The 24119-nt window shown below is 46.9% G+C and overlaps 1 long non-coding RNA gene and 5 other non-coding genes across 6 annotated transcripts; 5 read left to right on the top strand and 1 right to left on the bottom strand.

Annotated features, from left to right (window-relative positions):
* The first annotated feature begins 317 nt into the window (after positions 1–317).
* Positions 318–4654, top strand: LOC147090835 (uncharacterized). The gene is made up of 3 exons (XR_015075296.1): positions 318–582; positions 2700–2874; positions 4452–4654. It is a non-coding gene; the product is annotated as an uncharacterized LOC147090835 (long non-coding RNA).
* A 13296-nt stretch (positions 4655–17950) lies between these two features.
* trnak-cuu (transfer RNA lysine (anticodon CUU)) lies at positions 17951–18024 on the bottom strand. Its single transcript has one exon. It is a non-coding gene; the product is annotated as a tRNA-Lys (tRNA).
* Positions 18025–18485: 461 nt separating this feature from the next.
* Positions 18486–18557, top strand: trnaw-cca (transfer RNA tryptophan (anticodon CCA)). The gene has a single exon. It is a non-coding gene; the product is annotated as a tRNA-Trp (tRNA).
* Positions 18558–19871: 1314 nt separating this feature from the next.
* Positions 19872–19954, top strand: trnal-cag (transfer RNA leucine (anticodon CAG)). Its single transcript has one exon. It is a non-coding gene; the product is annotated as a tRNA-Leu (tRNA).
* A 2932-nt stretch (positions 19955–22886) lies between these two features.
* trnaw-cca (transfer RNA tryptophan (anticodon CCA)) lies at positions 22887–22958 on the top strand. The gene has a single exon. It is a non-coding gene; the product is annotated as a tRNA-Trp (tRNA).
* Positions 22959–23525: 567 nt separating this feature from the next.
* trnav-cac (transfer RNA valine (anticodon CAC)) lies at positions 23526–23598 on the top strand. Its single transcript has one exon. It is a non-coding gene; the product is annotated as a tRNA-Val (tRNA).
* The last annotated feature ends 521 nt before the right edge of the window (positions 23599–24119 follow it).

Raw genomic sequence — 24119 nt, 5'->3', positions numbered from 1 at the left:
CACACACACACATAAACACATAAACACCCACACACACACACACTGACCCACACACACCCATACATACGGACACACACACAGACACACAAGCCCACACATAGACCCACACACACCCATACACACACACACACACAGACCCATATACACACATAGACCCATACACACAAACCCACACACAGACCCACACACACCCATACACACACATAGACCCATACACACACACACACACACACACACACACACACACAGACCCATATATTATTGTGTCTATGTATCTATGCATCCATTGCTGATGATATCTCTATATGTTTCTGCTGAATTGCTTTGATTGATCCTAACAGAGGTATTTAATTGATTTGCAACAGGTCACCTGTATTTTTGTCACTAGTGATATCTGCATCCTGTACCATTCATCTGAACCAACCTTTTGGAGAACTCTCTTCTCCCAACCACCCTCTGCGATATCCAGCTAACAGCAATGAGGTGTGGGACATCTCAGCACCACAAGGTTATATTATCAAAATTTATATACCGTACATCGACATTGAATGGTCGGAAGGATGCCAAACAAACAATATAAAGGTATTGAGACTGTAGAGGTGCTGGAGAACATAAGGACATAAGAAACAGGAGCAGGAGTCGGCCACACGGCTCCTTGAGCCTGCTCCGCCATTCAATAAGATCATGGCTGATCATTAACCTCAATTCCACTTTCCCACCTGATCCCCATATCCCTTGATTCCCCTAGAGTCTAAAAATATATTGATCTCAGCCTTGAATATACTCAAAGACTCAGCATTAACATCCCTCTGGGGCAGAGAATTCCCAAGGTTCACAACCCTCTGAGTGAACAAATTCCTCCTCATCTCAGTCTTAAATGGCCAACCCCTTATCCTGAGACTATGCCCCCTAGTTCTAGATGAGAAGGTGCAAACAAGATTTACAAGAATAATACTACAAGAGAGAGCTTATACATATCAGGAAAGATTGAACAGGGTGGGGCTCTTCTCCCTAGAAAAGAGAAGGATGAGGGGTGACCTGATTGAATTCAATGGAAATCAAAATCAGGGGAAGGTGTACATAGAAACATAGAAAAATAGGAGCAGGAGTAGGCCATTCGGCCCTTCAAGCCTGCTCCGCCTTTTAATATGATCATGGCTGATCCTCTATCTCAATACCATATTCCCGCTCTCTCCCCGTACCCCTTGATGCCTTTTGTATCTAGAAATCTATCGATCTCCTTAAATATATTCAGTGACTTGGCCTCCACAGCCTTCTGTGGTGGGGAATTCCACAGATTCACCACCCTCTGAGTGAAGAAATTCCTCCTCATCTCAGTCCTAAATGTCCCACCCCATATGCCGAGAGAAGGCTGAGAGGTGACCTGGGAATCAAAATCAGGGGAAGGTGTACAGGAGATGGTGGCTCCGATATTGCCTGTCTTACACTCTCGCCCAAAGTTAACATGACCCCCCGAAGGAACTGAAATCAGGCTGCGCGATATTAGGCAAAGTGCAAGAATAAGTTTGTCGGAAGCATATCTATTTTAATGAAGGCTAAACAGACGCTTTGGCCTCGATTTTAACTGATCCTTGGAGTCGTGATTGGTGGCGTGCAGGGGGTTAAAGGCCCGAATTCGGGGATCCTGACACCATCCCGCCCCCAACCTGCCTCCATCTAAGTTTCAAAGGAGGCGGGTACCCACCCCGCACTGGGACCCGCCTACCTGAGGCGGGAAGGGATTAGTGCCAATTAACTGCATGTTTAAACCTTGAAGTGTGGGATTCCCGACGGCTCCAAACCACGCCAAGTTAGAGGAGTCGGGCCGTTGGGTTGAAGGATTTGGAGGGGTCGAGATGTCGGTGTTCAGGTGAGTGATGGGTGCATGAGTGCAAAGGTAAGTGTGTTTGGTGTGTCTAAAGTGTGTAAAGAAGTTTAAATTACCTGTACTTACCTTTTCAGCCTTCCTTCCTCTAGGTTTCGGGAGTCCATCATCTAACCGGCACAGAAAGCAGAACGGCTGCGAACTGTCAAAAGTGACAGCCTGCAGCTTTCTGTGCCGGTGAGATTTCTAACTGAGTCTGTGGAGAAGGATTCATGTTAGAAGTAAGACTGTCAGTGTTTGACAGCTTCAAACAGCTGTGAAACGCTGATATTTCATCTGTCAGAAGATCTTGACAGATGAAATTTCAGTCGGTGATGTCACCTGTTGTCGGGTGGCCATTAATTGGCCTGCTGAGCCCGCTGGGTGGGCTCAACAAGGTCAATCAAGTTAAAATCGCGTGGATTGGCCGCATCTCGATGGAGGCGGGACTACAACCCCGAAAGTTAACTTAGTTCATGAACAAAGGGCAGAAAGACCTATTAAAGTGTTGGTTACTGATCTCGCACAGCAGTCTGAAACTCTTCAAATGTTTAGAAAAGCCCGTGACCATTGAAAGGAGTCGGGTTCATAGACAACTGTATTGTCTGCGTTCATTCTTGCCATTTTGTAGCGAACAGGTGGTAGTGCATCATCACACTGCCCTATTTCCGTTGCCTTTGGCGAGAAATCGGACGGGGTGCAAAACGGGCGGGTGACCCACTACCGCTCGTTTTCCACCAGGCATTAAAAGCAAAACCGACCCTGTTTCATGGAACTTTAAGCATATTAAACCAAAGGTGTGTGGTGATGATTAGTGTTAATACTATTACAACAGATCCTATCAGAGGACAACCAGTTGGCTAAGCTGTGTGGCAAACGAGAAGATGATGGAGGTGATCCAGGACTGCAGGAATACTATTCCACCAGTAACTCACTGAGGGTTTTATTTACGTCAGATGGTTCTGAAACCAAACCATTCACTGGGTTTCTGGCACTCTATTCGCGCGTTGGTAAGTCACGAATTGAAGAATTTGACCGGGGACATAATAATTGATTATGTTGGATTACTAGGCCAAGGCTAGACCCTGTTACTTGGACATTGTTTGCTATCCCCACAGACACAGCTTACATTATGATCATATATGGCACTATTTCACAGCTTAAGTGAATTGCTGCCTGAAATATGTCTAATGGCCCAGAAATTCGGGTCGGGGGCTTCCCGCAGGTGCAAGCCCCCGATCTGCACTTACCTAGCGTGCCGGCCGTTGAGCTGTGGGCCCGTGTGGGATTCCGATCCTGGGCCTGCTCCAACTGCCAGCGCGCAGTGCTTGCGTATCCCAGGGGTGCAGTTAGTTCGATGCATCCCCTGGGATCACATAGGCCATAGAGAGCCAATGGTAGCAGGAAATGCTTCATTCATAAGTTTGACAGGAAGACCTGTCAAACCTATAAATACTATAAGCCCCAAAACATCACTAAATCATCAAATAAATTTTAAAAAAACACATTTTTAAAATTACTATAAATTACATAAAATAACTATTTTAAACAATAATTTAAGTTTTTGAAAAAATTAATTACATTTTCTAATGGGGCTAAAAATAAACTTACCTTTCTTTAAAGTATTTAAAAATAATAAACCTGTGGAAAAAATGTTTTAATTTTAATTAATTCACCACTTACCATGTTAAAAGCAGGCCTGGAGACTTACCCTCCCGGAGATACCTGCAAAAAAAGAAGTAAGTTACATGTGCACGCGCAGCCTCTCCGGCGCATGTGTTCGACCTCTGAAACCTTTCCTTTAGGGCAATGGTAGTTCCGGTTTCCCACGCATGCGCAGTGCATGCACAAAACCGGCACTTTCATTGGGCCTACGGGTGAGTACCCAGCGCGTACTCACCTGTGGAGACCCGAATTTCTGGGCCAATATATTTATCTTCACACATCTGAACCAGTCTAATTTTTTTAAAATTCATTTACAGGACATAGGTGTCACTGGCAAGGCCAGCATTTATTGACAATTCCTAGTTGTCCTCGAGACGATCACGATGAGCCGCCTTCTTGAACCGCTGCAGTCCGTGTGGTGAAGCTGCTCCCACAGTGCTGTTAGGGAGGGAGTTCCAGGATTTTGACCCAGTGACGATGAAGGAACGGCTGATATATTTCCAAGTCAGGATGGTGTGTGACTTGGAGGGGAGCTTGGAGGTGGTGCTCTTGTCCTTCTAGTTGGTAGCGGCTGTGAATTTGGGAGGGGCAGTCAGCACTGTGGGAGTACCTTCACCACACGGACTGCAGCGGTTCAAGACGAAGGCTCACCACCACCTTCTCAAGGGCAACTAGGAATGGACAATAAATGCCGGCGACGCCAACATCCCGAAAATGAATTTTAAAAATTGTAAAGTTGTGGAGAAGGCTTCTTACACTACACACAATGATCAGTTTAAAGAACACACTTACAATTTCATTACAACGAACAGAAGACATCGGGCTGTAAATTCTACGTGATCGAAATTCTCTTTCACTCAGAACTCTAATTGTTCTTCCTTTATCTCTGTCAAACTTCAATTACCGGGTCTCTTCTGCCCAGATGTCAACGAGTGTGAGCTTGATGCTCACGGGTGCAGCCATTACTGTGGGAATAATATTGGTGGATATCACTGCTACTGCCCAATTGGATTTGTGATTCAGAGCGACAAACGGAACTGTAAAAGTAAGTTTGGGTGCATTTTGGATTAAATAAACCAAACCCGCAATTGTTTTTCACTTCTAATTCATGGTAATGTCAATCATAACACCCCTCGCATTAACTGACAGTACCCTATGATAAAATCTCTATTATCTGGATTTGAGAAGGATTAAAAAGGATTAGTTGTCACCTCCAACTATAACTTGTTTCCCATTGCCGCACTCCTCTTTGAGGACACTGGATGAAGCTGGGATACAGTTAGATGGGCATCAGCGTAAATCGCCCTCTAGATATGTAATTTTGCAGAAGTGACTTTAAAAAAAACAATAATTCTTTTTTATGGAATGTGGCCATCGCTGGCAAGGCCCAGCATTTATTGTCCATCCCTAATTGCCCTTGAGAAGGTGGTGAGCCGCCTTCTTCAACCGCTGCAGTCCGTGTGGTGAAGGTGCTCGCTCCCACAGTGCTGTTAGGGAGGGAGGTCCAGGATTTTGACCCAGCGACGATGAAGGATCGGCGATATACTTCTAAGTCAGGATGGTGTGTGACTTGGAGAGGAACTTGGAGGTGGTGGTGTTCCCATGTGCCTGCTGCCCTTGTCCTTCTAGGTGGTAGAGGTCGCGGGTTTGGGAGGTGCTGCCGAAGAAGCCTTGGCGAGTTGCTGCAGTACATCTTGTAGATGGTGCACACTGCAGCCACGGTGCGCCGGTGATGGAGGGAGTGAATGTATAAGGTGGTGGATGGGGTGCCGATCAAGCGGGACTGCTTTGTCCTGGATGGTGTCAAACTACTTGACACCCCCCCCACCTCCCCACACCCCTCTTCATCGCACCTCATCAACATATCCTTCTATTCCTTTCTCCCTCATGTGTTTATCTACTATTCGCCTCAACTACTCACTGTGGTAGCGAGTTCCACATTCTCACCACTCTCCTGAATTCCCCATCAGATTTATTAGGGAATTTACTGGCTAATGCTCCATTATCATTTAAAATTATCTTTTAGAATCCCTACGTCAGGAGCATTGAAGCCAATTGTAACCCTGTTGGTCTTCCTGAAGTTATCCAGTTCAGCTTCACACTGACTTTTGTCTTTACACAGTGAGCCAGTGACAGTGGCCTTTATTTCTTCCTTCCTTCCCTCTATCCTTCCTTTCTCACATAGATCTATTTAGCCTTCTGAGGACAATCATCTTATTAGTTCTTTCATTTCCCCTGTATCTGGACAAAGTGATTTTAAATATTCAATCATTTGTTTCCATTGCGTGGCACCATGTTGAAATTCCCTATGATTTTAGTGTTGCGGTAAAAGTCCTAGGGGGTGATTTTGCCAGCCTTGGGGAGGCGGATTTGAAGGCGGGACTGCTGGTAAAATGGCAGAATCTGGGGGACAGATACTCATCCCACCCCCAATCCGCCTCCATGCTATCTTCCCAGGAGGCGGGTAGCCGACCTGCGCCAGGTCCTATCTCCTGAGGTGGGAAGGGGATTACAGTCACTTAACTGCTTGTTAACAGGTAGTTAACAGGCAGTTAAGAGGATTATCCCCATTTTTCCAAACATCGGGAAACCCCGCCAGGGTCACCGAGGTGAGCCGTGGGTCTGCGGGGGTCAGAGGGGTACAAAAGTGCGCTGTGGAGGTAAGTGGTGGGTGCAAGTGTGGAGCGGTAAGTGTGTGAGGTAAGTGCAAAGTGATACAAAATGTTTACTTACCTTTGTTTCTTCCTGCAGGCTTCAACAGTTGGGGAGGCAGAGAGTCTCGCATCTCACCGGCAGAGATGACAGATGGCCGCTGCATTCTCCGATGCAACAACCATCTAATTTCTGCTCACAAAAGAGGTTTGATGAGGTCTTGAATACAAGAACTCATCAAACTACAGAGGCTGTCAGTATTTGACAGCTTCACAGAGCTGTCAAATGATGACAATTCATCTGTCAAAAGGTTTTGACAGATGAAACGTCACTCACTGACGTTCTCTGTAACCGGCTTCCCCTTAATTGGCCTGCTAAGCCTGCTGGGCGGGCTTAACAAGGTCAATCAAGGGAAAATAGCGTGGGTTGGCCTCAAGTCGATGGAGGCGGGACTGAAACCCGACAAGTGGGAGTCCCGCTTCCAAAAGTTCCCCATTGACAAAATTCAGCCCATAGTAAATGAGTAAATGAGTATTCTTTTGAGCAAAGCATGAAAATTCTATTTAATCGTATGAGGACCGCCTTTGCCTGTTAATCAGCACCAGCAAAACAGCTTTTAAAATTGAAAGAATGAATCATTTTAGCCAAGAGCACTGTTGATTATATTTGGGTTTACCTACAGAAGTGGAAACAACTTGCTCCAATCTAGTCTTACCGAACAGACTTCTGGAGCCTTCGTGGCTGAAATTCAATTTTAAAGACACAGTAAAGGTGACTTGTGTCCGAGGATATGAAATAGTTGAGGTGAGCATTTAACGTCGTCCTTTTATCGGGTTGATGCTGTATTCTGGGACAGCTGTGGTGCAGTGGGGAGCGCCCTCGCCTCTGAGTCAGAAGGTTGTGGGTTCACAGTCCCACTCCAGGGACTTGAGCACAAAAATCTAGACTGACACTCCCAGTGCAGTACTGAGGGAGTGCCACACTGTTGATGAGAGGTGAGTGATCCCATGGCACTATTCCAAAGGACAGCAGGGGGAGCTTATCCTCAGTGTCCTGGGGCCAATATTTATCCCTCAATCAACATCACTAAAAAGCAGATGATCTGGTCATTACCACATTGCTGTTTGTGGGAGCTTGCTGTGCGCAGATGGCTGCTGCGTTTCCTACATTTCAAATTCATTGGCTGTAAAGCGCTTTGGGACGTCCAGTGGTCGTTGAAAGGCACTGTATAAATGGAAGTGTTTCAACTGAATGGTGTTTCTCAATAACCTGATGGGGTTGTCACTAAGCTGAGACGAATGCACAGCCAGTATCCCTGATCATGTGGATCAGAAAATGAGACACATACAGTAATGGGCCAGAACTTCGGGTCTCCACAGGTGAGTACGCGCAGGGTACTCACGCGTAGGCCCAACGAAAGTGCCGGTTTTATGCATGCACTGCGCATGCGCGGGAAACTGGAACTTCCGTTCCCTTAAAGGAAGGGGTTCACAGGTCGAACGCGTGCGCTGGAGAGGCAGCGCGTACGCCTGGATCTTCCGGTTTTTTTTCCAGGTTTCTCCGGGAGGGTAAGTCTCCAGGAGCTACACTTCTAAAAAGCAGTCACAAGGCCTTATTTTTAACAAGGTAAGTGCTGAATTAAGTAAAATTAAAACATTTTTTCCACAGGTTTATTATTTTTAAATACTTTAAAGAAAGGTGGCCTAGAAATTGGGTTGGTAGCGCCAGTGCTGAGCGCCAAAAGAGACCCAGAATTGGGGCGAAGCACTATGTTGGGGCGGACGCTATGATGATAGCGCCAACTCAGATATTGACTATACATTTAGCGCCTGCGCTAAGTGTTTGCGCGCGCCCGCGAGCGCAAGCAGCTCATGACGTCATTTCAGTGTGCAACGCCTTTCAGGAGCGCCTGAGCGCATATTGGGTGGCGCCCAGAGCCTTAGCACCCAGCACTATTAGTGACAGTTTGAGGGAGGGCTAACAGGCCCTTCACGGAGTAGGGGGGCGCTATTTAAAGGGGACAGCTCCACTGCAGAATCTTCTGCCACTTGGCCTGCTCATTGCGATCGCTGCTAAAGAGAGTTGGTGAGCTAATGTGGAGTGGAGTTCTGGGAATTTAGCTTTACAGTACTTGGGACCTTCAACCCTGTCCGAAGCACTTGCAGCACTACACCTAAAAGCCTTTTGACCAACTGGCATCGGAATGGGAGCTTGTTGGGAGGGTGACGGCCTCATCGCCCAACACTGTGAAGGGGCAGAGAGATGGCGGGAGAGAGGGCCGGGATTGGCCAGAAGGAGGAGGGGCAATGGAGGTCGGCCAATGCGATGGGATGCTGCGAGGGTCTTTAGGCAGCAGGTGACAAGCCTTGACATGTCGGAGGAGCAGTGTTTGGAAAGGATCCGAATCTGGAGGGACATTGTTACTGATCTGTGCCACCTGCTTGGTCAGGATCTGCAGCCGCGTGAACGCTGCAGAACCTCTCTGTCCGTGATGGCTAAACTGACTGATGGCCTCCATTTTTATGCCAACGGATCCTTTCAATCAGCCATTGGGGACAATGCGACTGTCACTCAGGCTGCAGTCCACTGTTGCATCCGGCAAGTGACAGATGGCCTTTATAGGCGAACGCGTCATTTCATTACCTTCCCTCGGACCCTGCACAAGCAGGCGGAGGAGGAGGAGTATGAGGAGGAGGAGGACGAGGAGGAGGAAGAGCAGGTGGAGGAGGAGGAGGAGGAGGAGGAAGATGGAAGGGCTGCTGAAAGTGGAAGGTCCATACGTCAGAGGCTCCTCTGGACTCCTGTCGACACCCCTGTGGTGGAATGATGAGAGTCTTAACTCATGCGCACTTTGGATGTTTGAGGGCCTCTGAATGCCAGCATCACTGAAAGTAGTCACATGCACCATGCCACATTGAAACTTCTGTTTATTGGTACAAAATTCTTTCATTACAGCTAAACAACGTCATGTCAGCAGAAACCATAACTTTCAAAATAACTGTTCGGCAAAGCCGCAAAACTCAACAAACCTTCTGCAAATATAACAGCATGTGAGGGTGTCCTTGAATTTGGACAAACAAATGTCTCAGCACCTCCCTCTACAACTGGCCCCTTGAGGGAGAATGACTTCTCTTTCGCGCCTGGCCCCTTCCCTCCCTGCTGCTTCTACGTATGTGGACCCCAGTGGTGGGCTCAAGGCTGGGGGATGCCTCCTGACTGTCTGGAAGTGCAGAAGCCCCTGAGGGACGGGCTAGCTGACCTCTGGGCTTGGAGGGTGCAGACGCAGGATGCTTGCTGTGACCATGGCTGGAAGCAGTGTGGCCTGCAGGTGGTGGCAGCTGCAATGCAGGCGTCCCAGCACTGGCATGTGCAATGGTCTCCTGCCGAGAGAGGACACCTGCACCATGGTCGGACGACACACTGGCTATCTGAGGGGAGCGGCTCGGCTCATCCGCCACAATCGCATGCTCCACTGATTCCTGGCCTTGTACGGGAGTGGAAGGGCCCGGGGTGATCCTGTCTGATGCAGAGAGGGTGGCTGCAGTGAGAGATCGCATTGCGTCAATCTGGCTGTGGAGGAGCCCAGCAAGTGACTGCGTGGCAACAGTGAGGACCTGTGTGACAGGTGCCAGTGCTTCAGAGAAGGCCTGGACAGTTCTTCCCATTGCTTCGGACAAGGCAGGTGCCAACCGCTCCATTGCCTCGGACAAGCCCTGCACAGACCTTTCCAGGGATTGTCCGAAGCCCTGAACAGTCCTTTCCATCGCCGACTTAAAGCCATGGACAGTCCTCTCCATTGTTGGGCCGAAGCCCTGGATAGTCCTGTCCATTGTTTCCCCAAACACCTGGAGAGACCTCGCCATTGCTGCCCCAAAGCCCTGCAGAGTCCACTCCATTGTTGCCCCGAAGTCCAACATACTCCTAGCCAATGAATCTATTGACTCAGGCATCTTCTCCACTGCAGCCATCAGCTCCGTGTGTCTGAGCCGGGCCTGTTTGCTCATCTCAGCCAGGCGACGGACCTCATCTGCACTCTGTGCAGCAGTCATGACGACCTGCCTTGCCCTGCAGGGAGACGGTGGCCGCACTTGCCTATCCCCCGTGCGTGGCTGCATGCCGCTTGGTCCGGCAACTGGTTCATCCTCAGAGCCCCCCCCCTCCCTTCCAGGGGACTACTATCTGTAGATGTGTCAGCTCCCCGGATTCTGCAACGGCTGGTCCGGATTCCTCCTGGTCCTCGCCTCCGGTGGCACTGGCACTGGCAGCTTCAGCGTGTTGAGCCTGAGTTGGTGCTGCTTCATCTGAAAGTGGGAGGTGGAAGAGTGGCTTTAGCAAAAGGACAGCTTTGCTGAAAGGCATGCCAGATTGCGGCAAGGCTCTGACACGGCTGCACACTGAGGATGCATGCTGGCGGGGGGACCAAGTGGAAGGCAACAGGTGAAAAAGGTGAGAGTCTTACCCTCGCTGTCGGTAATGGGGTCGGCAGATGCAGTGGTCACAGGACCAGCCAGACGTCCTCCAAGTATCTGGTGCACTCTCTCCTCCAGATCCGTGAGAGTGACCACTTGTAGAGGTCGGCCACCGGTTCGACACTGCTCCTTTCGAATCATCGCCAGCTTGGACTGCAGGGGAAAGAAGGGGAAGTTCTGTAACATGATGCCTTGAGATCTCATCGCATGCCCACCATGGTGCAAGAGCCCTTACATGAGGCCTTGAGACCTCTTCGCATGCCCCCCATGGTGCAAGAGCCCTTACATAAGGCCTTGAGACCTCTTCACATGCCCCCCATGGTGCAAGAGCCCTTACATGAGGCCTTGAGACATCTGTCCATGTGTGTGGCCAGAAAGGGTCATGGGTGCTTGCTGACAGATGGCCATTGGGGCATCATGGCAACAGGGTGCCCGAAGTCAGCTGCAGATGGAGGGAAGCACAAGTTTGGTAAACCATCACTCACCCTAACGATCCATGTGAGGTCGTTGAATTTCTTCCTGCACTGAACAGGGGTCCTGGTCGCCATGCTGCTGGAGTTGACCCTCACAGCAACCTCCCTCCAAGATCATCGGTAAGCCTTCTGATTCGGCCTCTTGCCATTATCCGGATACAGGAACTCTCGACGGTGTTCAACTGCAGCCACCAAGTGGTCCAGAGCCTAAGTGCTGAAGCACTCTGCTCTCTGTCTAACCTTCTCCATGATGAACAAGTTTGTACCGCCAGACAAGGGCGAGCGCCGAATCTGAGGCCTACAGGGCGTTAGGTGTTGAAGCTCAGGCTGACTGACCCACCCCTTTAAGAGCCGGCCGGCGCCTGGAGGTCTCGTGCTTTCCCGTCATTGAGTTCACCTGCGCTGCGCCCGTCCGCGTCGATATTGAGTAGCGCCTGACCTTTTGCACCTTAAGAGCACCGTGCAACGGCTGATTTAGCGCCTCAATCCCCTCTGGGGGCGATGCAACCCAATATCGCGCCAGGCAGCGATAAGTTTCGTCTGGCTATAAACTTTGTGCATCGCCAGTTCTAACGCCTCAAGCGGGGCTATACCCAATTTCTAGGCCAGTAAGTTTATTTTTAGCCCCATTAGAAACTGTAATTAATTTTTTCAAAAATTTAAATTATTGTTTAAAATAGTTATTTTATGTAATTTATGGTTATTTTAAAAATGTGATTTAAAAAAAAATTATTTGAAGTTTTAGTTATGTTTTGGGGCTGATCTCTAATTCATGGATTTGACAGGTCTTCCTGTCAAATCTATGAATAAAGATTCCCTGCTACCATTGGATCCCCATGGCCCACGTGATCCCAGAGGACGGTTTGAACTAACTGCGCCCCTGGGATATGCAAGCACTGCGTACCGGCAGTTGGAGCAGGCCCAGGATCGGAATCCCATGTGGGCCCACAGCACAACGACCGGTGCGCTAGGTAAGTGCAGGTCGGAAGCTTGCACCCGCGGGAAGCCCCCGACCCGAATTTCTGGGCCAATGTTTTCTGTACAACATGAAACTGAGCACTACAGGTCAGATAAACACAGGTTAGATACAAGCATAGCTCCCTTTGCAGTATACATGATGCTATCAAACACTGCCAGGCAGGTACAATACAACAGACACAAAGATAAATTCCCTCTGTACTGTCCATCACATCAAATACTTCCTCACTTTCCTGTGAAGTTTCTTCTTTCTGTCTTTTCAACCATTATATTTTCCTTCTTGCTATCCTTGCTGTTTGAGTGTCAGCTGTGGCTCAGTGGGTAGCACATTTGCCTTTGAGTCCAGATGCTTGTGGGTCCAAATCCCACTCCAAGGAACTTGAGCATATAAAGCTAGGCTGACACTCCCAGTGCAGTGCTAAGGAAGCACTGCACTGTCGGAGTGTAACTTGAGCATATAAAGCTAGGCTGACACTCCCAGTGCAGTGCTGAGGGAGCGCTGCACTGTCGGAGGTGCTGTCTTCTGGATGAGACATTAAACCAAGGCCCTGTCTGCTCTCTCAAGTGGACGTAAAAGATCCCATGGCACTATTTCAATGAAGAGTAGGGGAGTTGTTCCTGGGGCCAATATTTATCCCTCAATCAACATCACTAAAACAGATTATCTGATCATTATCACATTGCTGTTTGTTGGAGCTTACTATGTGCAAATTGGCTGCCATGTTTCCCACATTACAACAGTGACTCCACTTCATTGGCTGTAAAGCGCTTTCGGACATCCGGTGGTCATGAAAGGCGCTGTAGAGACGCAAGTCTTTCTTTCTTTCTCTTCCTCCCTCCATTTCTCCTTTTTCTTTTTCATCGATGTCAGGCCTCAGCTGGAGTATTGAGGACAATTCTGGACACCACATTTCAGGAAAGATGTAAAAGGCCTTCGAAAGGGTACAGAGGAGGTTTACCAGGGATGTCACCAGGGATGAGGGGCTTCAGTTATGTGGAGAGGTTGGAGAAGTTTGGACTGTTCTCCTTGGAACAGAGAAGGTTAAGAGGTGACCTAATAGAGGTTTTCAAGATGGTGAGAGGTTTGGCTCGATAAATAGAGAAAAATTTCCATCAGGTGAGTGAGTCGATAACCAGAGGTCACAGATTCAAAACCATTGGAAAAAGATCTGGAGGGGAGATGAGGAGAATTGTTTTCACTCAGAAAGTTGTGAGGACCTGGAACGCTGGATCTGGAAAGGCGGTGGAAGCTGATTCCATAAATCATTTTAAAGCAGAGTCGGACAGGCCCTCGAGATTGAGCAACTTACAGGGTTACGGACAGAATGCGGGGAGGGCGAGACTAAGCGTGACTGCTCTTTCAACGAGCCAGCACAGGCACGACGGGCCGAATGGCCTCCTTCTGTGCTGTAAGTTTATCTGCTTCGATGATGTTCTTTTATTTTTTTCTTCCCTTCTTTACATTTTTATTTTCCTCACCCACCCTCACAGTTCAGGAAAGCCAGTTACAAAGCAGGTCTGGGAGGAACAAGTCCGAATATGACTAAGATTGCAGAGTGGGGAGAAGTAGGCTGTATCAAAGGGAAAACGAAGTTAGCAGCAACTGCATTTGCCCATATAACATCTCAAGCTAGCCACTGAATCACAATACTAATAAGGCACAAAGGGTTAAAGAGTGCAAATATACAATAACAGCAACTTGTATTTATACAGCACCTTTAACATAGCAAAATCTCCCAAGGCGCTTCAAAGGAGCGATTATCAAACAAAATTTGACACCGAGCCACATAAAAAGGTAATGGCCCAGAAATTCGGGTCCCCACGGGTGAGTACGCACGGGGTACTCACGCGTAGGCCCAACGAAAGTGCCACTTTCGTGCATGCACTACGCATGCGCGGGAAACCGGAACTTCCGTTCCCCTGAAAGAAGCGGTTGAGAGGTGGAACATGTGCGCCGGAGAGGCAGTGCGTGCGCATCGAACTTACGTTTTTTTTTGCAGGTTTCTCCGGGAGGATAAGTCTCCAGGAGTAACACATATAAAAAGTAGGCGCAAGGCCTGCTTTTAACAAGGTAAGTGGTGAATTAATTAAAATTAAAACATTTTTTCCACAGATTTATTATTTTTAAATATTTAAAGAAAGTTAAGTTTATTTTTAGCCCCATTAGAAGATATAATTAATTTTTTCAAAAATTTAAATTATTGTTTGAAATAGTTATTTCATGTAATTTATAGTTATTTTAAAATGTGATTTTTTAAAAAATTATTTGAAGATTTAGTGATGTTTTGCAGCTTATAGTATTTATAGGTTTGACAGCCCTTCATGTCAAACTTATGAATGAAGCATTCCCTGCTACCATTGGCTCTCCATGGCCCACGTGATCCCAGGGGATGCATCGAAATAACTGCGCCCCTGGGATACGCAAGCACCGCGCGCCGGCAGTTGGAGTAGGCCCAGGATTGGAATCTCATGCGGGCCCACAGATCAATGGCCTGTGCGCTAGGTAAGTGCAGGTCGGGGGCTTGCACCCGCAGGAAGCCCCAGACTCGAATTTCAGGGCCATTAGGTTAGGTGCTCAGTAAAAGAGATAGGTTTTAAGGAGAGTCTTAAAGGACAAGAGAGAGCTAGTGAGATCGAGAGGTTTAGGGAAGGAATTCCAGAGCTTAGGGCCCAGGTAGCTGAAGGCACGGCCGCCAATGGCGGAGCGATGAAAATCGGGGGTGCTCAAGAGGCCAGAATTGGAGGAGCGCAGAGATCTCGGAGGGTTGGAGGAGGTTACAGAGATAGGGAGGGGACGAGGCCGCGGATGGATTTGATAAAAAGGATGAGAATCTGAATTAACTTGGGTCATAAGGTGACTAATATGCGACAGATAGTTGTCGTGTAAAAATTATAACTTTGTTGTAACGTCTCTCTTAGCGCTTCAAGACAATCCCATATTTTTTTGCTGAATGTCAACAGGATGGGGCTTGGAAGACCCCCGCGTACAAATGTCAGCGTAAGTGGTATTACGCATTATTGGAACATTTTCTTTCTTAGGATTGAAATTGAATAGTGCGTAGCCGCGGTAGCATTGGAAAAATACCCGTTTAGAAATACTCTTTGCTTCCTGTCTGCCAACCAGTTCTCTATCCAAGTCAGTACCTTACCCCCGATCCCATGTGCTTTAACTTTGCACGCCAATCTCTTATGTGGGACCTTATGAAAAGCCTTCTGAAAGTCCAAATACACCACATCCACTGGTTCTCCCTTATCTATTCTACCAGTTACATGCTCAAAAATTTTTTACATTTCCATCTGAACTGGTACTGAAAGTGGAGACGGTTCCACAGTGTAGCTGTTATCACGTTTGCGGAACCATTTGGTTGGAACTTGCTCCTTCTGCTTGTCCAGGGGCGAGATTGCGTTCATGGTCGCAGTCTCCTCTGGAGGCGTGGGTTCGAATCCCACTTCTGACAGTCTTTACTTTGAATTACCAAGCGGAACTCATTTATTTTCACACCACTGTCAAGCACTTTGGGACATCCCTTAAAGGTGGGATTCAGCGGTTCACCTGCTCCATTCACATAGAAACATAGAAGATAGGAGCAGGAGTAGGCCATTCGGCCCCTCGAGCCTGCTCCGCCATTTAATGAGATCATGGCTGATCATCCACATTCAGTACCCTGTCCCTGCTTTCTCCCGTTACCTCTTTAGCCTTAAGAAATATATCTAACTCCTTCTTGAATATATTTAATGAATTGGCCTCAACTGCCTTCTGTGGTACAGAATTCAACAGGTTCACCACTCTCTGGGTGAAGAAATTCCTCCTCATCTCAGCCCTAAGTGGCTTACCCCTTATCCTTAGACTGTGACCGCTGGTTCTGGATTCCCGCACCATCGGGATCATTCTTCCTGCATCTAGTGTGTCTAGTCCTGTTAGAATTTTGTAAGTTTCAATGAGATCCCCTCTCGTTCTTCTAAACTCTAGCGAATATAAGCCAAATCATCTCAATCTGTCTTCATACGTCATTCCTGCCATCTAATGTATCAGTCTGGTGAATCTTCGCTGCACTCCCTCCATGGCAAGAACATCCTTCCTCAGATAAGGTGACCAAAGCTGCACACAATACTCAAGGTATGGTCTCACCAAGGCCTTGTACAACTGCAGCAAGACATCCTTGCTCCTGTACTCGAAACCTCTCACTATAAAGGCCAACATTTGCCTTCTTAACCACCTGCTGCACCTGCATGCTTACCTTCAGCGATTGGTGTACACGGACACCCAGGTCTCATTGCAGTTCCCCTTTTCCCAATCTATTGACATTCTGATAATAAGCTGTCTTCCTGTTTTTGCCACCAAAGTTGATAACCTCACATTTATCCACATTATACTGCATCTGCCATGCTTCTGCTAAATCACCTAACCTGTCCATATCATACTGGAGTTTCTCTGCATCCTCCTCACAGCACACATGCCCACCCAGCTTTGTGTCGTCTGCAAACTTGGAGTTATTATATCAAGTTCAACCTTCTAGATCATTAATATATATTGTGAGTAGCTGGGGTCCTAGCACTTATCCCTGCCCTACCCCACGAGTAACTGCCTGCCACTTGGAAAAATACCCGTTTAGACATACTCTTTGCTTCCTGTCTGCCAACCAGTTCTCTATCCAAGTCAGTACCTTACCCCCGATCCCATGTGCTTTAACTTTGCACACCAATCTCTTATGTGGGACCTTATCGAAAGCCTTCTGGAAGTCCAAATACACCACATCCACTGGTTCTCCCTTATCTATTCTACCAGTTACATCCTCAAAAATTTTTAACATTTCCATCTGACCTGGTACTGAAAGTGGAGACGGTTCCACAGTGTAGCTGTTATCACGTTTGCGGAACCATTTGGTTGGAACTTGCTCCTTCTGCTTGTCCAGGGGCGAGATTGCTCTCCTGTGTGAGGAAATAACAACTAAGAACAAACGAATTAGGAGCTGGAGTAGCCCATATATTGTGTAAAATGAGATATGGGTAACAGTTAACAGTTAACATGCAAAGCACAAAACCTGCTGACAAGGGTGGTGCTGTTGCTGTTTGGTGAACCGACCGCTACCTAGCAGAAGCTGTACGCCAACTCTCCAACACCTCCTCCTACCTCCACCTGGACCATGATCCCACTACCGAATATCAAGTCACCATTTGCAAGACTGTCACTGACCTCGTATGAGAAGAGATTGAGTAAACTAGGACTGCAGTCTCTTGAATTCGGAAGAATGAGAGGGGATGTCATTAAGCATGCAAAATTATTACAGGGTTTGATCGGTTGGATGCTGGGAGAATGTTTCCCTTGGCTGGGAAGTCTAGAACCAGGGGCCACAAAACCTGAGGATAAAGGTTAGGCCATTCAGGACTGAGAGGAGAAGAAATTTCTTCACACAGAGGGTGGTGAATCTTTGGAATTCTCTACCCCAGAGGGCTGTGGAGGCTCAGTCATTGCGTATGTTCAAAACAGAAGTCGGTAGATTTCTGACTGGTAAGGGCATCAAGAGATATGGCAATAGGGCCGGTGAATGGAATTGAGGCAGGAGATCAGCCATGATCTCATAGAATCCCCTACAGTTGCTTAAAAATCTGTTCCATTACCTCTTTTTTCCAGTTCTGACGAAAGGTTATCGACCTGAAACGTTAACTCTGTTTATCTCTTCGCAGAAGCTGCCTGAACTGCTGAGTATCTCCAGCATTTTCTGTTTCAATTCAGATTTCCAGCTTCTGCAGTATTTTCTCAGTTCGCAATTCTTTCATTGTGCAAAACAAGGTTATCGCTCAATTAATGACGCTTTGAAAGCAACATAAAAGTTTAACAAAATAAATACCGCTCAACCTGGGAGTTCGAACCCACGACCCTGAGATTAAGAGTCTCATGCTTTACCGACTGAGCTAGCCGGGCCTGTTAAAACTGCATTTCATTGTCGCTGATTGCAGTCAGGTACCTGGTGGCTCCGGCCCGGTCACAACAGCATGTCTGAGCCGCATTTCTGCAAACTACGAAACAAGTTCTCCAGAAGCCCAAGGCGTATAAGGAACTCAAGCAGCAATAATCCCTTTCATTAACCACAGGGGTTCAGGCAATTTTCTGATCGCAAAACGCTTTAGTCCTTGTCAATATATCTTGTCTATTTCCCGGAGATTCCCGATTCTGTCTTTCTCTCTGGCTCTGTTTATTGTGTCTGTGGCCACCTGCGGGTTGATTTTGAAGGAATACCTGTGTTTGTGTCTGCTTGTTACGTTAAACAAATGAGGGCATGAGGCGCCTCTGTGCATGACACTGAGGAATCAGGAGAAGGCAGGAGGAATGAAACAGTGTTTGTGGAACGTGTGTATATAAAAACAGCGCGGTTTAGATTGTAGGACCTCGTGGCGCAACGGTAGCGCGTCTGACTCCAGATCAGAAGGCTGCGTGTTCAAATCAGGTCGGGGTCACTGTTTTTCCGGGTAATTCCAGAATTATTGTTTTCTTTGCCGTTTCACAATAACCAGACACTTGCTCCAAAGACTGTCTCACTCTTTCCCCAGTGTCAGGGAGAGAAGCGCCACAATTCCTCATTTATTTAATGTGACAAAACACAAGCACAGGTATTCGCTCAAAATCAACCTGCAGGTGGTCACACAGAATAAACAGAGCCAGAGAGACAGGCAGAATCGGGAAACACCGGCAAATAGACGAGAGATATTGACAAGGTGAGAAAGCGCTTTGCGATCAGAAAATTGCCTGAATCCCTGTGGTTAATGAAAGGGCTTTTGAAGCTTGATTTCCTTACACACCTTGGAATTCAGGTGAACCTGGTTCATGGTTTGCAGAACAAGTTAAACGCCTGGGTTAAACCAGAGGGAAGGAAATTCGACAGTTTAATGAGTTTGAAAGGAACATTTTTGACTTGTGCAGTTCGGTCAGAGAAATGCCAGTGAAAGGAAATCATTGCAGAAAGAGCGATTCTGTAGTGTCCCTTCTGTCTGAACAGTGCTTTCTCGATGCTGAATTCAGCAGAGGTTTCCGTAGTGTAGCGGTTATCACGTTCGCCTCACACGCGAAAGGAGCCCGGGCGGAAACATTATTTTTCTGTGAAATAAATTTAACAGGTTTCTTGTGTCAGAAGCAACGAACAATTTAAAGCAGACTCCGAAAATACACAGTGCGTAAATTCTGATAGGGTATAAATCTTCGTCAATGAATAAACTTTCACAAATTATTAAAGTTAAATTACTCAACTTTCGACTGTCCCTTACTGTGAGCATTTATTTCATTCTGCAAAACAACGCTTTCGGTTAATGAATGTTGATTAAAACAATTAAACCACTAAACTACCAGAACACACATTAAAGAGTTGATCACAATTGCTGATATTTCTTATCTTTTTTCTGGTGTTTTTTCAGCTCTTGGTCCTTTTCAGCTCCTGACTGCGGATATTCCTCTGATTAAACGTGAACAAACTGAAATATCTCGCAGCCCCGGCCTCGGTTAATACCAACAGATCTAAGCCGCATTTCAGGCCCGAAAACAAACCCATTAATTATTCGCTTCTCCCCAGCTCCAGAGCTCAGATTGATACTGCCCATCCCTGGAGCTGCAAGATAATAGGGACCCGGGACAAACCTCCCCATACACCGAGCACAAGCTCAGGAAAACCCCGGGGGAGATGATATCCCGGTCACTGAGCCTTCAACAGCATTGAACAAGCACCCGGACGGAAACGTTCTTCATGTGGAAGTGATGAGATGCAGAAATTAATGAAGCGAGTCAGGATGGCCGAGCGGTCTAAGGCGCTGCGTTCAGGTCGCAGTCTCCTCTGGAGGCGTGGGTTCGAATCCCACTTCTGACAGTCTTTACTTTGAATTACCAAGCGGAACTCATTTATTTTCACACCACTGTCAAGCACTTTGGGACATCCCTTAAAAGTGGGATTCAGCAGTTCACCTGCTCCATTCACATAGAAACATAGAAGATAGGAGCAGGAGTAGGCCATTCGGCCCCTCGAGCCTGCTCCGCCATTTAATGAGATCATGGCTGATCATCCACATTCAGTACCCTGTCCCTGCTTTCTCCCCATATCCCGTTATCTCTTTAGCCTTAAGAAATATATCTAACTCCTTCTTGAATATATTTAATGAATTGGCCTCAACTGCCTTCTGTGGTACAGAATTCAACAGGTTCACCACTCTCTGGGTGAAGAAATTCCTCCTCATCTCAGCCCTAAGTGGCTTACCCCTTATCCTTAGACTGTGACCGCTGGTTCTGGATTCCCGCACCATCGGGATCATTCTTCCTGCATCTAGTGTGTCTAGTCCTGTTAGAATTTTGTAAGTTTCAATAAGATCCCCTCTAGTTCTTCTAAACTCTAGCGAATATAAGCCAAATCATCTCAATCTGTCTTCATACGTCATTCCTGCCATCCCATGTATCAGTCTGGTGAATCTTCGCTGCACTCCCTCCATGGCAAGAACATCCTTCCTCAGATAAGGTGACCAAAGCTGCACACAATACTCAAGGTATGGTCTCACCAAGGCCTTGTACAACTGCAGCAAGACATCCTTGCTCCTGCACTCGAAACCTCTCACTATAAAGGCCAACATTTGCCTTCTTAACCACCTGCTGCACCTGCATGCTTACCTTCGGCGATTGGTGTACACGGACACCCAGGTCTCATTGCAGTTCCCCTTTTCCCAATCTATTGACATTCTGATAATAAGCTGTCTTCCTGTTTTTGCCACCAAAGTTGATAACCTCACATTTATCCACATTATACTGCATCTGCCATGCTTCTGCTAAATCACCTAACCTGTCCATATCATACTGGAGTTTCTCTGCATCCTCCTCACAGCACACATGCCCACCCAGCTTTGTGTCGTCTGCAAACCTGGAGTTATTATATCAAGTTCAACCTTCTAGATCATTAATATATATTGTGAGTAGCTGGGGTCCTAGCACTTATCCCTGCCCTACCCCACGAGTAACTGCCTGCCACTTGGAAAAATACCCGTTTAGACATACTCTTTGCTTCCTGTCTGCCAACCAGTTCTCTATCCAAGTCAGTACCTTACCCCCGATCCCATGTGCTTTAACTTTGCACACCAATCTCTTATGTGGGACCTTATCGAAAGCCTTCTGAAAGTCCAAATACACCACATCCACTGGTTCTCCCTTATCTATTCTACCAGTTACATCCTCAAAAAATTTTAACATTTCCATCTGACCTGGTACTGAAAGTGGAGACGGTTCCACAGTGTAGCTGTTATCACGTTTGCGGAACCATTTGGTTGGAACTTGCTCCTTCTGCTTGTCCAGGGGCGAGATTGCTCTCTTGTGTGAGGAAATAACAACTAAGAACAAACGAATTAGGAGCCGGAGTAGCCCATATATTGTGTAAAATGAGATATGGGTAACAGTTAACAGTTAACATGCAAAGCACAAAACCTGCTGACAAGGGTGGTGCTGTTGCTGTTTGGTGAACCGACCGCTACCTAGCAAAAGCTGTACGCCAACTCTCCAACACCTCCTCCTACCTCCACCTGGACCATGACCCCACTACCGAATATCAAGTCACCATTTGCAAGACTGTCACTGACCTCGTATGAGAAGAGATTGAGTAAACTAGGACTGCAGTCTCTTGAATTCGGAAGAATGAGAGGGGATCTCATTAAGCATGCAAAATTATTACAGGGTTTGATCGGTTGGATGCTGGGAGAATGTTTCCCTTGGCTGGGAAGTCTAGAACCAGGGGCCACAGCCTCAGGATAAAGGTTAGGCCATTCAGGACTGAGAGGAGAAGAAATTTCTTCACACAGAGGGTGGTGAATCTTTGGAATTCTCTACCCCAGAGGGCTGTGGAGGCTCAGTCATTGCGTATGTTCAAAACAGAAGTCGGTAGATTTCTGACTGGTAAGGGCATCAAGAGATATGGCAATAGGACCGGTGAATGGAATTGAGGCAGGAGATCAGCCATGATCTCATAGAATCCCCTACAGTTGCTTAAAAATCTGTTCCATTACCTCTTTTTTCCAGTTCTGACGAAAGGTTATCGACCTGAAACGTTAACTCTGTTTATCTCTTCGCAGAAGCTGCCTGACCTGCTGAGTATCTCCAGCATTTTCTGTTTCAATTCAGATTTCCAGCTTCTGCAGTATTTTCTCAGTTCGCAATTCTTTCATTGTGCAAAACAAGGTTATCGCTCAATTAATGACGCTTTGAAAGCAACATAAAAGTTTAACAAAATAAATACCGCTCAATCTGGGAGCTCGAACCCGCGACCCTGAGATTAAGAGTCTCATGCTTTACCGACTGAGCGAGCCGGGCCTGTTAAAACTGCATTTCATTGTCGCTGATTGCAGTCAGGTACCTGGTGGCTCCGGCCCGGTCACAACAGCATGTCTGAGCCGCATTTCTGCAAACTACGAAACAAGTTCTCCAGAAGCCCAAGGCGTATAAGGAACTCAAGCAGCAATAATCCCTTTCATTAACCACAGGGGTTCAAGCAATTTTCTGATCGCAAAACGCTTTAGTCCTTGTCAATATATCTTGTCTATTTCCCGGAGATTCCCGATTCTGTCTTTCTCTCTAGCTCTGTTTATTGTGTCTGTGGCCACCTGCGGGTTGCTTTTGAAGGAATACCTGTGTTTGTGTCTGCTTGTTACGTTAAACAAATGAGGGCATGAGGCGCCTCTGTGCATGACACTGAGGAATCAGGAGAAGGCAGGAGGAATGAAACAGTGTTTGTGGAACGTGTGTATATAAAAACAGCGCGGTTTAGTTTGTAGGGCCTCGTGGCGCAACGGTAGCGCGTCTGACTCCAGATCAGAAGGCTGCGTGTTCAAATCACGTCGGGGTCACTGTTTTTCCGGGTAATTCCAGAATTATTGTTTTCTTTGCCGTTTCACAATAACCAGACACTTGCTCCAAAGACTGTCTCACTCTTTCCCCAGTGTCAGGGAGAGAAGCGCCACAATTCCTCATTTATTTAATGTGACAAAACACAAGCACAGGTATTCGCTCAAAATCAACCTGCAGGTGGTCACACAGAATAAACAGAGCCAGAGAGACAGGCAGAATCGGGAAACACCGGCAAATAGACGAGAGATATTGACAAGGTGAGAAAGCGCTTTGCGATCAGAAAATTGCCTGAATCCCTGTGGTTAATGAAAGGGCTTTTGAAGCTTGATTTCCTTACACACCTTGGAATTCAGGTGAACCTGGTTCATGGTTTGCAGAACAAGTTAAACGCCTGGGTTAAACCAGAGGGAAGGAAATTCGACAGTTTAATGAGTTTGAAAGGAACATTTTTGACTTGTGCAGTTCGGTCAGAGAAATGCCAGTGAAAGGAAATCATTGCAGAAAGAGCGATTCTGTAGTGTCCCTTCTGTCTGAACAGTGCTTTCTCGATGCTCAATTCAGCAGAGGTTTCCGTAGTGTAGCGGTTATCACGTTCGCCTCACACGCGAAAAGTCCCCGGTTCGAGCCCGGGCGGAAATATTATTTTTCTGTGAAATAAATTTAACAGGTTTCTTGTGTCAGGAGCAACGAACAATTTAAAGCAGACTCCTAAAATACACAGTGCGTAAATTCTGATAGGGTATAAATCTTCGTCAATGAATAAACTTTCACAAATTATTAAAGTTAAATTACTCAACTTTCGACTGTCCCTTACTGTGAGCATTTATTTCATTCTGCAAAACAACGCTTTCGGTTAATGAATGTTGATTAAAACAATTAAACCACTAAACTACCAGAACACACATTAAAGAGTTGATCACAATTGCTGATATTTCTTATCTTTTTTCTGGTGTTTTTTCAGCTCTTGGTCCTTTTCAGCTCCTGACTGCGGATATTCCTCTGATTAAACGTGAACAAACTGAAATATCTCGCAGCCCCGGCCTCGGTTAATACCAACAGATCTAAGCCGCATTTCAGGCCCGAAAACAAACCCATTAATTATTCGCTTCTCCCCAGCTCCAGAGTTCAGATTGATACTGCCCATCCCTGGAGCTGCAAGA

Source organism: Somniosus microcephalus, unplaced genomic scaffold, assembly GCF_052327205.1.
Source record: "Somniosus microcephalus isolate GS21.2 unplaced genomic scaffold, FLI_Smic_1.0 unresolved_chr4, whole genome shotgun sequence".
Taxonomy (NCBI): domain Eukaryota; kingdom Metazoa; phylum Chordata; class Chondrichthyes; order Squaliformes; family Somniosidae; genus Somniosus; species Somniosus microcephalus.
Note: the sequence above shows the minus strand (reverse complement) of the source record. Positions and strands in the feature narration are given on the sequence as shown.